We start from the raw sequence: 14,460 nt of genomic DNA, 5'->3' as shown, positions 1-14,460 counted from the left end.
TGTCTTTGCATTTGCAATCTTTAACAAAAGCAGAGACACTCTTAAATACATACATGGGGGCTCCCCAGCAGACCACTCTGGAACTTCCTGCATCCTCCAGAGGAGGGGGAGATTTGGAGTCAAATCATAGAGGGCAGATTCTGCCACAGAGATAACGGCCTCACACCCACAGCCCCACCCTTTTCTTTTACTTCCCTATGCTCCCTGGTTTAAGAAAAGTTCTTAGCACCCACAGGATTCCTAGGACACTCTGGGCTAATACTGTTGGCCACTAACCCTCATTCCCACCCCTAGCTAGTGTTCAACAGGATTAACCCAGTTTTACAAACTGCCATTTCCCCCATTTTTAGGTGTGAGGAAAAGAGGAAAGGATTATGACTGTCTTTTAATTATTTTCTATTTACCTAGAATCCCAGTTTGACATCAACTGACCTGGGAGTTGTTACCATGGAAGATTACATAATTACTCTGCCTAACAAAGAGATTGCAGGTTCTCTTAATAAATGCTCCTTAAAAGTCTAAGCTGGATTTCACTGAATTCATTTAAACCCACTTCAAAATATTTCCCTCCATAGAAAGAGCCCCTGGACTTAATTATTTTTTTTTTGGTGTAGAGGGATTTATGGCTGTACCAAGTTTTAAAAATCACATGCTGCTAAGCACCCTCACTTGGCCCAGATACCCAAAACAAGTAACAAAATGTTCCCAAGACAGCTTTAAGAAAAAAGGGGAGTTAAATAATTTGAAGTGTCTTTCACTCAGTCTTCCCTATATACACTAATCGGGAAATTGCAGGTCACGTGAAGGGGAAGATCAGCCAATCTACAATCACCTTCTAAAAAACATTTTTGCAGCTCACAAAATAAATAACACTGAACAACTTCAGTACTGTGGTGTTATTTTTTTTATTAACCAACTGCAAGTTTAAATCAGATTTGTTGTAGAGTCCAAACCGGACTTTTCATAGGTCTTATCTTCCAAGAAATAATAGTTCCATGCTTGCAAGCTGCAGAGCTTTGACCTGGCCCTCTCAGTCTTGTTTCAGGGGCTGCAGACTGGGGCTAACAGGCGCCTAGCAGGAGCTGGCAGCAGTAGGGTCACTGGCGGTTGCAGAAATCTCAGTGGTGGCAGCAGCAGTGTTGGTGGTAGGAGCTATGGGGGTGGTGGCTGGCCCAGCGCCACCACCATAGTGGTAAATGAAGTAGCAGCCTGCCTCCACACTTTGTGCCACCACGTTGGTGCCGTGACACGCCATCACAGTAAATTTCGAGGCTGTACACGGTAAGTGAAGCGCAAGAAGGCCATCGAGTATACGAGCACCGTCGTCATATGGCCGCTGGTGATGTCCGGCCGTGCGTTCATGTCCTTAAAGGCGGCCAGTGGTAAGCCCCAGGACCCCAGAAGTGCGTGCTGGTCAGATATTCCAGGAGCTCCTTGCTCTTCATGTAGTCCCTAGCCCTCTGCCACAGGGCCACCTCCACCGCCATGATCATCGAGCATCAATGAACAAATGAACGGTCTGCCCACAGTGACGGGCTCAGAGCCTGTACTGATACAGGGTCTGTCCGTGGCTTCGCGCCTTCCCGCAACTGCTGTCAAGGGCACCAGGCAGCCAGTGGCCTCGCACTTTTGCCTTCATGTGACTGCCATAAAGTGCACCGGTCAGCACCGGCAGCTGTCATGCGTGTCTTTGCAAGTGGCAGGTGTGGCCTTGCCCTTGCGCTTTCGCTTGACTGCTGTAAAATGTGTTCAGTGTGGGCACGCACGTGCATGCGTGTGTGAGTATGCCCTTGTCCTTTGCTCTCCATCATGCTGTGGCCACCTTAAGGATCTCAGAGTTCCACATGCCAGGCCAGGGAGCTGAGTGTCCAGCTGCCTGCTTCTCTACAACTATACAAAGGGAAACTGCCAGTTCTGTCCAGTCTGTGTCCAGACAGTGTTGACTCTCAGAGCTTGATAGGAAATTCTTCAACCAGGGACAGAATTTTAGTCCTGACACAGTTTGCCTGAGTGTTGCAGACACAGTGACATTTCACCCCGAAATTCAGCATATGGCTCTTAAGAAAGACATTCTCCTACTTACAGTATACAGTGTAGTCACTCAAGATACTTAATATTTAGTACAGTACTATTATCTAATATGTAGTACATATTTAAGTTTTATAATTTTATGGCTTGTTGGAGGAGGAAGATCCAGAATCCAGTCAAGATTCACATTTAGTTATCATCTCTTTTAGCTTAATCTCAGAGTTCCCCAGCATGTTTTGTCTTTCATGACATTGACATTTTTGAGGAGTACAAGTCTGGTTTTTCAGAGTGTCCTTAATTTGGACTTGTCTGTTTTCTCATTATCAGATTTAGGGTAAACATTTTTTGGCAAGAATACTACATGCTATTCCTGGTCCATCACAATGGGAGGCACATGACATCACTTTGTTCCATCATTGGTAATATTAAATTTGGTCATTTGGTTAAGGAGTGTCTACTAGGTTTCTGCATCATAAAAGTACCTTTATCGCTCTGTAATCAACAAATAATCCAGGGGGAGCCTCTTTGAGAGTATATGGATATTCTGTTCTCTGGCAGTCTTTCACCTAATAGTTAATATCTGTTGATGAAAATTCTTAATGGCAAAACTGATTATTTTCATAGTGTTTTTTACTTTTTTCAATAAAAGCAATTGTTGAGCAGCCAATATACATTGAAATATTAATACTTTAGTGCTTCATAAACAAGCACATTATGCCTTTAAAACTTAATACAGTCATTATCTATGATCACTTATATCCCAAATATTTTACAAATGTAGCTTAAAAATCTATAGTATAGCCTTTGCTCAAAGGAAAGCAGCATAATTTTTAGATAACCCTTTTAAAATGCTAGGCTTTCAAATATGGATGACTGGCATGCTGGCGTAAATCAGTTCAGTGTAAGTTTGAATTAATGAATCAGCAAACATGAGCTGAATGACATTTTAGGCCTACACTGCCAGATGCTCCATTGTCCTAGAAGAAATATGTTACCACTCCAGGTTCACAAAAAGCTTTCAGTACTTGTAAATCATTTTACTTGAGTTGTTACTTTGTTTCAGTTACCTATATTTGTGTAACAGATCACCCCAAAATTTGGTGGTTTAGAACAACAATCCTTTATTTTACTCACAAATTGCAATTTCGGTGGGACTCAATAGGATGCTCATCTGCCCCTTGCATCACCAGCTGGGGCAGCTCAGCTTGAGACTGAAAGATTGCCTTTCAGAATGGTTCACTAATATGGCTGGCAAATTGATACTGGCTGTTGGCCGGGAGCTTAGCTAGGACTGATGGCCAGAAGGCCTCAGTTCCTCTCCAAAAGCTGCTTGTGCTTCTTCACAGCAAAGGTGGCTAACCTGCAAGAACAAGCATAACAGGAGAATCAAACAGAAGCTGTGAGGTAGGCAGAATTCTAAGATGACCCCCAGTGGCCCTTACCCTGGCATGATCTCCTCGTTGAGTTGAGTGGAACCTTTGAAATTGATTAGATTTCATTCCCATGATTATATAAAAAAAGGAATTTTGCAGATGTAAGTAAGGTCCAAATCAGTTGACCTTAAGATAGAGACATTCTCCAAGGGGGCCTGACCTAATCACATGAGCCATTTAAATCTGAGTTTAGGGGTCAGAGACAGAAGTCAGAGATTCAAAGTGTGAGAGGGATTTGATACGAGGGACATTCTCTGTAGCTGGCCTCAAGGGTGGAGGTGGCCACATAGCAAGGAATTTGGGCAGCTTCTAGTTGCTGATTGTATCTCCAGTCCTACAGCTACAAAGAACTGAATTTTGCCAACAACACGGATGAGCCTGGAAGTGGATTTTCCCCTAGGGCTCAGTCCAGCCAGTACCCTCATTTCAGCCTTTTGTGATCCTGAGCAGAGAACCAAGTCAGGCTATGCCCAGAATTCTGACCTGCAGACTGTGAGCTAATAAATGGGTGTTGTTTTAGGCCACTACAACTTACCAAAGCGAAGTAAAACTTACATTTTTGGTGATCAGTAGTGCCACAATAGACATTACCATAAGCTATATTGGCTTTTATGGTTTAGCCTCAGAAGTCACATCACCTCTCTAGTCACAAGCGCACCCAAATTCAATGAGGCAGGATGTCAAAGTCACACTTTACAAAGAGCAAGTGGGGTGGGAAATACTATGGCCATTTTGGAAAATACAGTTTACAGTATTACTTAACTCGACATCCCATAATTAGAGAACACTGGAGTTGAAATTTCTCACAGAATATCTGTAAAATGGGGGTGATAGTGGTACCTACCTCTGAACAGTATTGTGAGGATTCAAAATGTTAATCCTTGTTCAGTATAGGGCCTGGTACATAATAAATGCTCAGTGAATATGTGAATAGTGACCTTCAGCTATTATTGTCATCCAGGCCAAACCCCTCATTTTTTTTTATACCTCAGGCATGAAGCTGTAGGAGACCGTGCTATTTGCTATTGTGATGCAGTGAATTCATGATAGACCAGGATTAAGATTTCCAATTTCTCACATCAATTCTCTGCACAAGTAATTTAACATCTGATGGTTTCTGCCTTTCCACCTATGTTATAAGTTCCCTTAGGCCAGGGAAAGTATCACCGAATGAAATATTCCCTCTCTGCACAAGCCTTTTAACGTGTTGACTGGATGTGGCCCAAATTGAACACGACAAGTTCTGCCTGTTCAGAGGAGCATTTTATAGCTAGAGAAATGGAGGTATAGACAATGTGTAAGTGACTTTCCTGGTAGATTCCAGGATGGTGGCTGCCTGCTAAATGTCATCTTTGTATAAGGTTTGTGCCTGCTAGCTATTTGTTGGTGGTTACAGTTGGGATGAATGGCCCAAGCAGAGGGTAAGGCACTGTAATGGAACTTGGCCAGTGCTTGAAGGGAGACTTGAGAAAGATACAAGGCTATGAATAAACAAAGCTATAGAGAATTCTGTCTGGCTCAAGCAGAGTGACAAAACAGTTTTGGGATTAGAGGATATCAGTGATGCTGGCCAGTGACTACCCCTCCCCACAGCTACATTAGTTCTGCTGTACAGCTAAAGCTCTACCATTATTTTAAATAATATTTCCTTACCATTAATATCACCAGCAGTGGTGTTTCTGCTCCGTGTGGCCTCTCCAGCATAAAGTCGTCAGGGCCCACAGTGGGGCCCAACCTAGGGACACTAGTATGAGCATGGCTGGCAAGTTCACGTCCCTGTCATCTTTTGAAGGAAAATGATGAGAGAAGATAAGCAAATACAAAGATAGATTCAGACCTATTCCTAGTCTCTTCAAAACTTGCCACTGCACACTTTTGACCAAGATTCCAGGCCACAGGTCCTATGAATTCCTGCTTGACATTAGCAACCCTGGACCTACACAACTCTTCAGTGAGTTCCAATCAGCAAACCATAGAGAACGCATCTTTTTATTTTAACTGTTCTTTTTTACTTTTTTATTTTGAAATAATTCAAACTTGCAGAAAAAAACAGTTCAGAACAAGAATAACAAAGCAAGTGCCGCATTCACTTTAAAGTTTGCCCTACCCCCAGGGCATTTCTTAGGGATGCTAGTGTGTACTTCCTAAGCATATGGACACTGAACTTCCTTTTACATTTACCACAATACACCCCTCAAAACCAGGACACTTACCGTCGTTACAAAACTGTAATCTACAATCCTTGTTCAGGTTTTGCCAATTGTCCTAGTAATGTCCTGTGTAACAAATTTGCTTTTCTAACCCAGGCTCACACATTGCTTTTAATTGTGATGTCTCTCTAGTGTCCTTTAATCTAGAACCGTTCCACCTTCCTTTGCCTTTCTTTGGCGTTCATGACCTTGACAGTTTAGAAGAGTACAGGCCAGCTATTTGAAATATTACCCCTTAATTCGGGTTCATTTGCTGTTTCTTCATAACTATGTTCAGGGTGTTCATTTTTGGCAGGAACCCCATGGAAATGACGTTCTATCCCCAGCACGTCACATTAGGTGGCACATGATGTCTGTGTGTCTGATTGTTAGTGATATTAAAGGTAGCATTCACAGGATTTCTCCACTGTGAAGTCAGTATTTTCCCCTTTGCAATTAATAAGTAATTTGTGGGGAGATACTTTGAGCTTATGTAAATATTCATTTCCTCTTCAAATGTTTAACCTAGTAATTTTAGCATCCATTGATGGTTCTTGCCTAACTCATGCATTACTCCAATGATGGCAACATTTTACTTTTTTAAAATGATTTCCTGTCTTGTGATTTAAAGCAAAAGTCAGATATATATTTCATTCAAGTTGCCCTGGAAGGCTGGCCAACATTATAAAACATATGACTGTTCCTGAAATTATAGCTGTGAAAACTGAACACTTAAGATTTAGGTATTGTATGAAAAAAAATTTTTTTTGCCACACCCTATGCTGATTTCCTTGGAATATTTGCTCTTAAATTCCACCAAAGGGAATAAATAGCATAGGGCCTCAGGAGAGGCTGGATGAATAAAACAATAGGTGGATATATTGGCTCTGCTATTTTCAGTTACTGATGAAAATAATTTTTAGAGCCATCTGTGGCCCTAATTCTAATCTTTTGCCTTCTTATGCTGCTTTTTTCTCATGTGAATACTGTCGCTGAAGGCGGAGTGGTTATCTATCAACTCCCAGAGGCTATGACAATGTCAGCTAAGTGTGTTGTACCTCAGTTTCTCTAGCTATAAAATACCCCTTGTGTCGTATTCCTGTCTGGGTCCTTTGGTGCAATCAAGTGGCAAGAGGGGATGGGTTGGGTCCTGCCACCAGTGAACTGCTGTCTCTGCCTTATTCATGTGTCCTCAGAGCAGGTCAGCAGTGAAAGAAGCAGAAGGCTACAGAGTCTTCCTCCACTGGCTGCCTTGCCGGGGCCTCATTTGGAGGGTCCTCTCAGAGGAAGTAGGTTAGTGCCTACTCCTGGCACTTAGTTTATGCACTAGAAATGAAAAATCTTTTCTTTAACCTTTTAATGAGAGGATCAGCCAATATTTAAAATCTTAGAGAAATAGATAAAAACATAGAACTCCGGATTTTTAATACTTTACTTTGAAAATATTTCACACTTAGAAAAAAGTTGTAAGAGTAGGGGAACTCTCATATACCCTTTATTCAGATGCACCAATGCCAGGGCTCTGTGAGGGAAGCAGGGATTTATTAGCGGGAATTGAGGGAAGAGAGCTATGGGGGAGCTGGGAAGGTGACCGTGTCTGAAAGGACAAGGTGGAGGGTGAAAAGTCACCAACTAGCCAGTGTGAGCAGCCACGTGCGGCCAGCTGCCAAAGTGGGGCCTGGGGCCCTGAAGGGAGGCTGGCGGAGAGGCCTGGGCAGGGTGATTGCCTCTGAGGTGCCATAGCCAAGAGTGTGGTGATGGATCTGGGGAAGGGGCACTGTTGGTCAGTAAGACCGGCAGCTGGGAAGAAAGGCTGGCCATGGAGCGGAGGAGAACAGAACAAACTGGAATCCGGCAACAGCACTGTCTGTCTTCCGCTGCATTTAGCCCCGGGTGCCTTCTGAGAGCAGTGCTTTACTGCCCTGTGACAGATCTCTTACAATGGTCTCTGAGCCAGCACGGACCTGGAACTGCACGGCGGAGGGGATTCTGGGAAACATAGTTCTGGTTTGGCCAGGCTGATTCTGTACAGACCACTCCAACCAGTTTAAAATTTTGCCATGTTTGTTTTACCATTCTCTTTGTAGATGTGTGTGTGTATATACATGTATATACATACACACGTTTATATGCACATGTGTATCTATATATGTAATATACACACATATGTGCAAACACACACCATTTATTTTATCCAAGCCGCTTGAGAGTAGGTTGCAGGTATCACTCTGCTTTACTCCATAATACTTGATTGTGTATTTCCTAAAAACAAAGATATGCTCTGTTGAAACCTCAGCACAGCCGTCACTGATGGAACATTGTATTCAATACTTGCCATAATTATAGTCATCAATTGTCTCAACAGTGTGCCCTGTAGCATTCTTGTCCTTCAGTAGTGGATCCAGTGCAGTATCATGCAGAGTATCTCAGAGTCCCCTTTCTGTTCCTCAGCCTTTCTTCATTTTTCATGAGATGGACATTGTGGAAGAGCACAGGCCAGTGGTTTTAAACAATGTTCCTCAGGTGGGGCATGCCAGATGTTTCCTCACAGATGCAGGTTACACTTTCTCAGGCAAAATACTATCAAAGTGACCTGTGCCCTTCTCACAGTAGCACAGCCAGAAGCACATGTCTATCTGCAGCTTGCCGGTGGTGTGTACTTTGGGCACCTAGCCCAGGCACTGTCCAGTTTCTCCACTGTAGAGTTACAGCTCTGCCCCTTGCAGCTAATAAGCCATCAGTAGGTAGGTACTTTAAGACTATGTCAATATCCTGTTTCTTATCAGACTCTCTCCCATAGATTTAGTATCCATTGGTGATTCTTGTCCAAATCAATATTTGCTAAGATGGATGCAAAGTGAAGATTTCCTAGCTCCGCCAGTCCTTCCATATTTATCAGTCTGCATTACTGTAAGGAAGAACCTCCCTTCTCCCCCCATTTATATATTTACCTATTTATTATTCATATGGTCTCATGGATTCCTAATATACTCAGTGGGTTAGAATCCTTTACTGTCATCTTAATTTTAAAGCTCCACTTGGCCCGTGTTTGGAGAGTGGGAGCCCCTTGAATCTATCTCCTCTGACCTTTCAGCATTAAACTACACAAAAAGATATGTCATGCGACAACTGTTTCCTCCCCGATTTATGCTATCCACCCCGCCACATACACACACACCCCTTATACATAACGACCTTCATCCTTCCCATGTTTCCTTTTACAAAAATAAGGAGATACATGCATATTTGCTTATTTCCACACATTGGAACAAACTATACTCTTTTTCATGTTAGAATATTTCCTAGAAACTACCCCATATCACCTCATAGAGATCTTCCACATTCTTTGTTTTACAGCTACATAGTACTCCATTATGTGGATGTATCATAATTTATTTAGCTAATATCCTTTATTTAGATACTTAGGTAGTTTCTACTATTTTGCAAGTACAAGCAATGCTGAATGTCCTTGCACATGTGTGTTTTAGTTGTCATAAGTGTATTTTAAGAGTAAGACCGTAAAATAGTATTGCCAGGTCAAAAGGTAAGTACAAATGTAGTTTTGTTAGATATTGCTAGAGTTGCCTTCCAGCTTGCATTCTCACACTGTACAAGAGTATCCCACAGCCTTTGCATCAGAGTGCATGGTCATGCTTTAGGAGGTCTGCTGATCTGACAGATGAAAAATGGTATCTTGATGTCATTTTATATAACAGCTGTATCAAGGTGTAATTCACACACCATACAACTCGCCCATTTTAAGTGCACAGTTCAGTGGCTCTTAGATCCCAGAGCTGTGCAGCCATCACCACAGTCAGTTCTAGGACATTTTCATCACCCCACAGAGAAAGTCTGTACCCATTAGAAATCACTCCTCATTCTCCCCTCCCTGAATCTCCTGGCAACCTCTGAACTACCTTCTGACCCTGAGGAATTGCCTATTCTGGACATTTCTTAGAAGTGGAATTATACAATGTGACCTTTTGCATCTGGCTTCTTTCACTCACTCAGCATGTCTTTAGGGCTCACGTGTATTGTATGTAGCATGTAGTAGTACTTTGTTCCTTTCTGTGGTGGAATAATATTCCACTGTGTGGCTAGACCAGACTTTGTTTATCCATTCCTCAGCTGGTGGCCATTTGGCTGTTTCCACTTTGGGCTGCTATGATTTGTGTACAAGTTATTGTGTGGCTGTATGTTTTCACATCCCTTGGGGAGAGAGCTAGGAGTGGAACTGCTGGCTCATGTGGTAACGCTATGTCAGATCTTTTGAGGAACTGCCAGGTTGTCTCCCAAGGTTGCTGCGACATTATACACTCCCTCCAGTAGTGTATGAGGGTTTCAACTTCTCCGCAGCCTCACTAAGACTTGTTATTATCTGTCTTTTTTATCACAGCCATTCTAGCCGGTGTTCTCAGTATAGTTGTAATGTGCAAAGTATCTTCTCATATGTTTAAGGGCCATTTTAATATCTTTTTAAATGAACTGACTCTTCCTGTCTTTGGCTCATTGTTAAATAGGAATTTGGGACTTTTTCCCTTTGAATTTTACAAGCTTTTCATATACCAGAGATATTAGTATTTTATCTGTGATGTATGTTGCACATATTTCTCCTAGTTTGTCATTTGTCTTTTGACTTTTTTTTTTTGAGAGGGCATCTCTCATATTTATTGATCAAATGGTTGTTAAAAACAATAAAATTCTGTATAGGGGACCCAATGCACAATTATTAATCAACCCCAAGCCTAATGCTCAACAGTCTCCAATCTTCTGAAGCATAACGAACAAGTTCTTACATGGTGAACAAGTTCTTACATAGTGAATAAGTTCTTAGATGGTGAACAGTACAAGGGCAGTCATATCACAGAAACTTTCAGTTTTGATCATGCATCATGAACTATAAACAATCAAGTCAGATATGATTATTCTTGAATAAATCTCAGAATTTTATTTTTATACTTGATTTATATGTGAACCCCACATTTCTCCATTATTATTATTATTTTTTTAATATAAAATGCTGAAGTGGTAGGTAGATGCAAGATAAAGGTAGAAAACATAATTTAGTTGTCTTTTTACTTTTTTACAGTGTTTTAGCAGCTTAGTCATTATACCCCAAACTGTGAATGGATAGATACAATGTGGTATAGCCCTACAAAGAATACTGTTCAGCAATACAAAGGAGCAAACTATGGCTCCATGCTCTGCCATAATGAACCTCAAAAGCATTATGCCCAGTGAGAGAAAGCAGACACAAAAGGCTACCTGATGTCATTAAATAAAATGTCCAGAAAGGGCAAATCTGTAGAGACAGAAAGTAGGTTAGCAGTTGTCTGGGGTAGGGGAAATGGAATTAACAGTAAATATGCAGGAGGGTCTTGTTGGGTTGATGAGAATGTTCTCGTGATGTCACACAACTTGGTAAATGTACTAAATGCCATTGAATTGTACACTTGAAATAAGTACATTATGTGGTACTTAAAATATGCATCGATAAAATTATAAAAAATTTAAAATTTATCATTTTCTTTTATTGCATCTGGATTTTGAGTCAAGTTGAGAGGCTGTTCCCTACACTTGGGCTATAAAATAATTCATCCTGTTCTAGTACTTGCATGTTTTTTTTTCTCTTTTTAAAATTTACATCTCTAATCCCCTTGGAGTTTATTCCTTTGTATACTGGGAGACAGGAATCTAGTTTTATCTTTTCCCAAATGGGAATGCTGTTGCTCCAACATCATTTTTTAAAAATCCTACCTTTACCCAGTGATCCAAATGCCACCTTTACCATATACCAAATTTCTGTATGTGCTTCAATCTATAGTTTCTAGACTTTCTATTGTATTCCATTGGTTTCTCTGTCTATTAATGTACCAGTACTGCACATACTATTTTAATCATGCAGGCTTTATATGTTATATCTGGTAGGGCTAGTTCACCTTTGTAACCTTTGTAACTTTTCCTTTTCAGTGTTTTCTTAGTTTTCCATGTATAAACTTCAGGATCAACTTTTCTAGCTCCATAAAAATATTTTTATTTTCACTGGGATCACATTAAATTTGTTAACTAAGGGAGAACTGACATTTTGATGATGATGCTGTAGGTTGAATTTTGTCTACCAAAAAGATAGGTTGTAATTCTAACTCCTGCACCACAGAATGTGACCTTATTTGGAAGAAGGACATTTGCACATGTAATTACTGAAGATGAGGTCATTCTAGAGTACATGGTCCCTTAATCCAGTATGACTGGTGTTCTTATAAGGAGTTCTGCTTCAAGACTGTAACATAGACATAGTGCCTGTTTCAGCCTGCTTGTCTGCCCTCACAATCACAGGAACCAATTCCTTAAAATAAACTGTGTGTGTGTGTATAAATATAAAACTATTTTTTAATATATTCTCTGGATCACACTGACTTATACATGTTGTTTTCCTATTCAAAAAGATGTCTTCTCATTTGTCAATTCTATTTTTGTGTCTTTTACGAGCATTTCAGAATTGAAACTTGTTTTCTATATACATGATTTTTAAAGGGCAGCCAGACTAGATATATTCTTGGCTTGCATTTTCTTTCCTTGGGTTTCCTGAACATACTGGTCCACTCTTGCAATACTTTGTGTATTATGCTTGGTAAGTCCAATGCCAGGTAAATTTTCTTATTTATATAAGTAATTTGACCATTTGCCTCAAAGCCATGATGATCTTTTGTCTTAAAACTCTAAAATTTTATTAAGATACATCTCAGAGTTGATAGATTCAGGTGAGTTTCCCCAGTACATGGCAGGCTCTTTTGATATGTAGATGTAAGTTTTCTCTTATTTCTGGAGAGTTTTCTTGGATTAGAGTTTTAAAAAATTAGTTCTCTTCCATTATTGTTTTTCTCCAGGGACTCAAATTAAGTATATATATATATGTTGGAGTTTTCCTGCCCATTTTCCATTTCAACCACTTTTTCTCTGGCCCTTCTTAAAACTTTTTTATGTGCTTTTCATGTCCTTGGGTTTTTTCTCCATTTTTATGCAGGATCATTTATTAACTTTTCATTTGAATCCATGCTCCCTCGAGTGCCTTGTAATTTATTAATTTCTGAGGTGGTTGTTTTTCACTTTGACTTCAATTTCTTTCCCGAATTCAAGCAACTCTTGCATTTAAACCTGTCTTTTGCCCACTTCCATTCTTAGTTTTTTACATTTCTGATTTCACAATTTTTTTGTGTTGAAAAATGTGTTTAAGTATATTTCATTCAGTTTGGATTTTTGTATTAGAGTTTTCATCTCCTTCATGATTGGCTTATAGGGGGTGAATTTTTGTCAGCTGATTTTTATTTTGTTTTCTTCTTAAAGAAGTTTTGCATTTAGTTTAATTATTTTTCTTTCTGTACCATGGTACTTTGTGGGCAGAGTTCCTAGTTCAACAGCACCTTCTTCTTCCTCTCAAAGAGCAAACAGGGTTGTTGCCACATGAGGCAGGAGCTGGGAGGAGGGACAGGCGAGGGTCCACTGTACGGCATGGCTGTGCTATCTGTGGTAAAGGACCAGTTTTTAATTTTCTGTTTCAAACCCACTGTGGACCAGTGTTTTTATAAAAGACAATAAAAATGAATTTTTAAAAAATGACATTGCATGATATCCAGGCACATAATCATCTTCTTGGATAAGGTGCAGACCAGTTTGGGTGCTGTAAAGCTTGCATGGTGAGTCACATAAAGAAGAAGCTCTGTCCCAGTCATGAGTAACAAATTCAGAATTTATATTCAACTTTTACATCCCACATTTAAAAAATTACAAGCCTGATTGTTTTATTATATTTAACAGATTAAATTTCATATTTAATCAATATAATCAGATGAAACAAAAAATTATACAAACTGTATATGATTTAAAGTAAATATAAATTAATAGGAGATAATCACTAATTATATTCATAGCTTTATCATTCCACATTTGTAAGTAGTTATGAGTCAAAGCAATTCCCCTATATTATGTACCCATATGCAACTTTGCAAAAAAAAGTATATTAATATTTAAAGTTTTAAATGTGACAGATAAACTTGGTTGCTTATTAAGCTATCTAATTGTGGTTGGACTGACAGCAGTGCTACATGTAAGGGATGATATGTAGCTAAACTATTTCTCTATTTTGTCTTAACATTCGTAGTAGAGAAACCAGTCTCAGAGTTATGTAAATAGGAATGGAAGAAGACATTTTAAAGTAATTCAGCAAGCTCAGGATATTCATTTTTAATTTTCATCCAAAATAAAAGTGATGATTTTTTTCCCAAAGTACTTCTTCAAATGTTCATCCAGTTCCAACAATTTATGATGTAAAGCAGTTGAATATAAATTCTAAATTCATTATACTTTTAGGTAACAGTTGTAAACTAACTTTAAAATATCTCCCATTAGGACATGGTTTTGTTGTACATGACTGGGACAGAACCTGTTATCGATCTGACTCACTGTGCAAGCTTTACCGCACCCAAACTGGTCTGTACCTTGTCCAATGAGTCTATGGATCATGTGTTTGCATATCACATAATGTTAAATTGCTGTAAAAATTTCTCAACACTTTTCTCAATTTTTGTACTTATCACATGGCAGATTGGTAACAGCCCCCAGACAAGCACCAGTCCAAGGGCCACATTGAGTGGCAAATTTGGTCCACTGGCAAGTTTCTGGACGACTTTGCCTTTTGGGGATAGAGGGTTTCTGTGATGAGTGAGAATGTAGTTGAGAGGTTAGCTAAAGGTAAAGGGAGCACTAAAGGTGAAGTAGACCAAAAAACGTCCTAAAATCCAGCCGCGACCTTG

The sequence above is a fragment of the Manis javanica genome, chromosome X (assembly GCF_040802235.1).
Source record: "Manis javanica isolate MJ-LG chromosome X, MJ_LKY, whole genome shotgun sequence".
In the NCBI taxonomy this organism is placed as follows: Eukaryota; Metazoa; Chordata; class Mammalia; order Pholidota; family Manidae; genus Manis; species Manis javanica.
Note: the sequence above shows the minus strand (reverse complement) of the source record.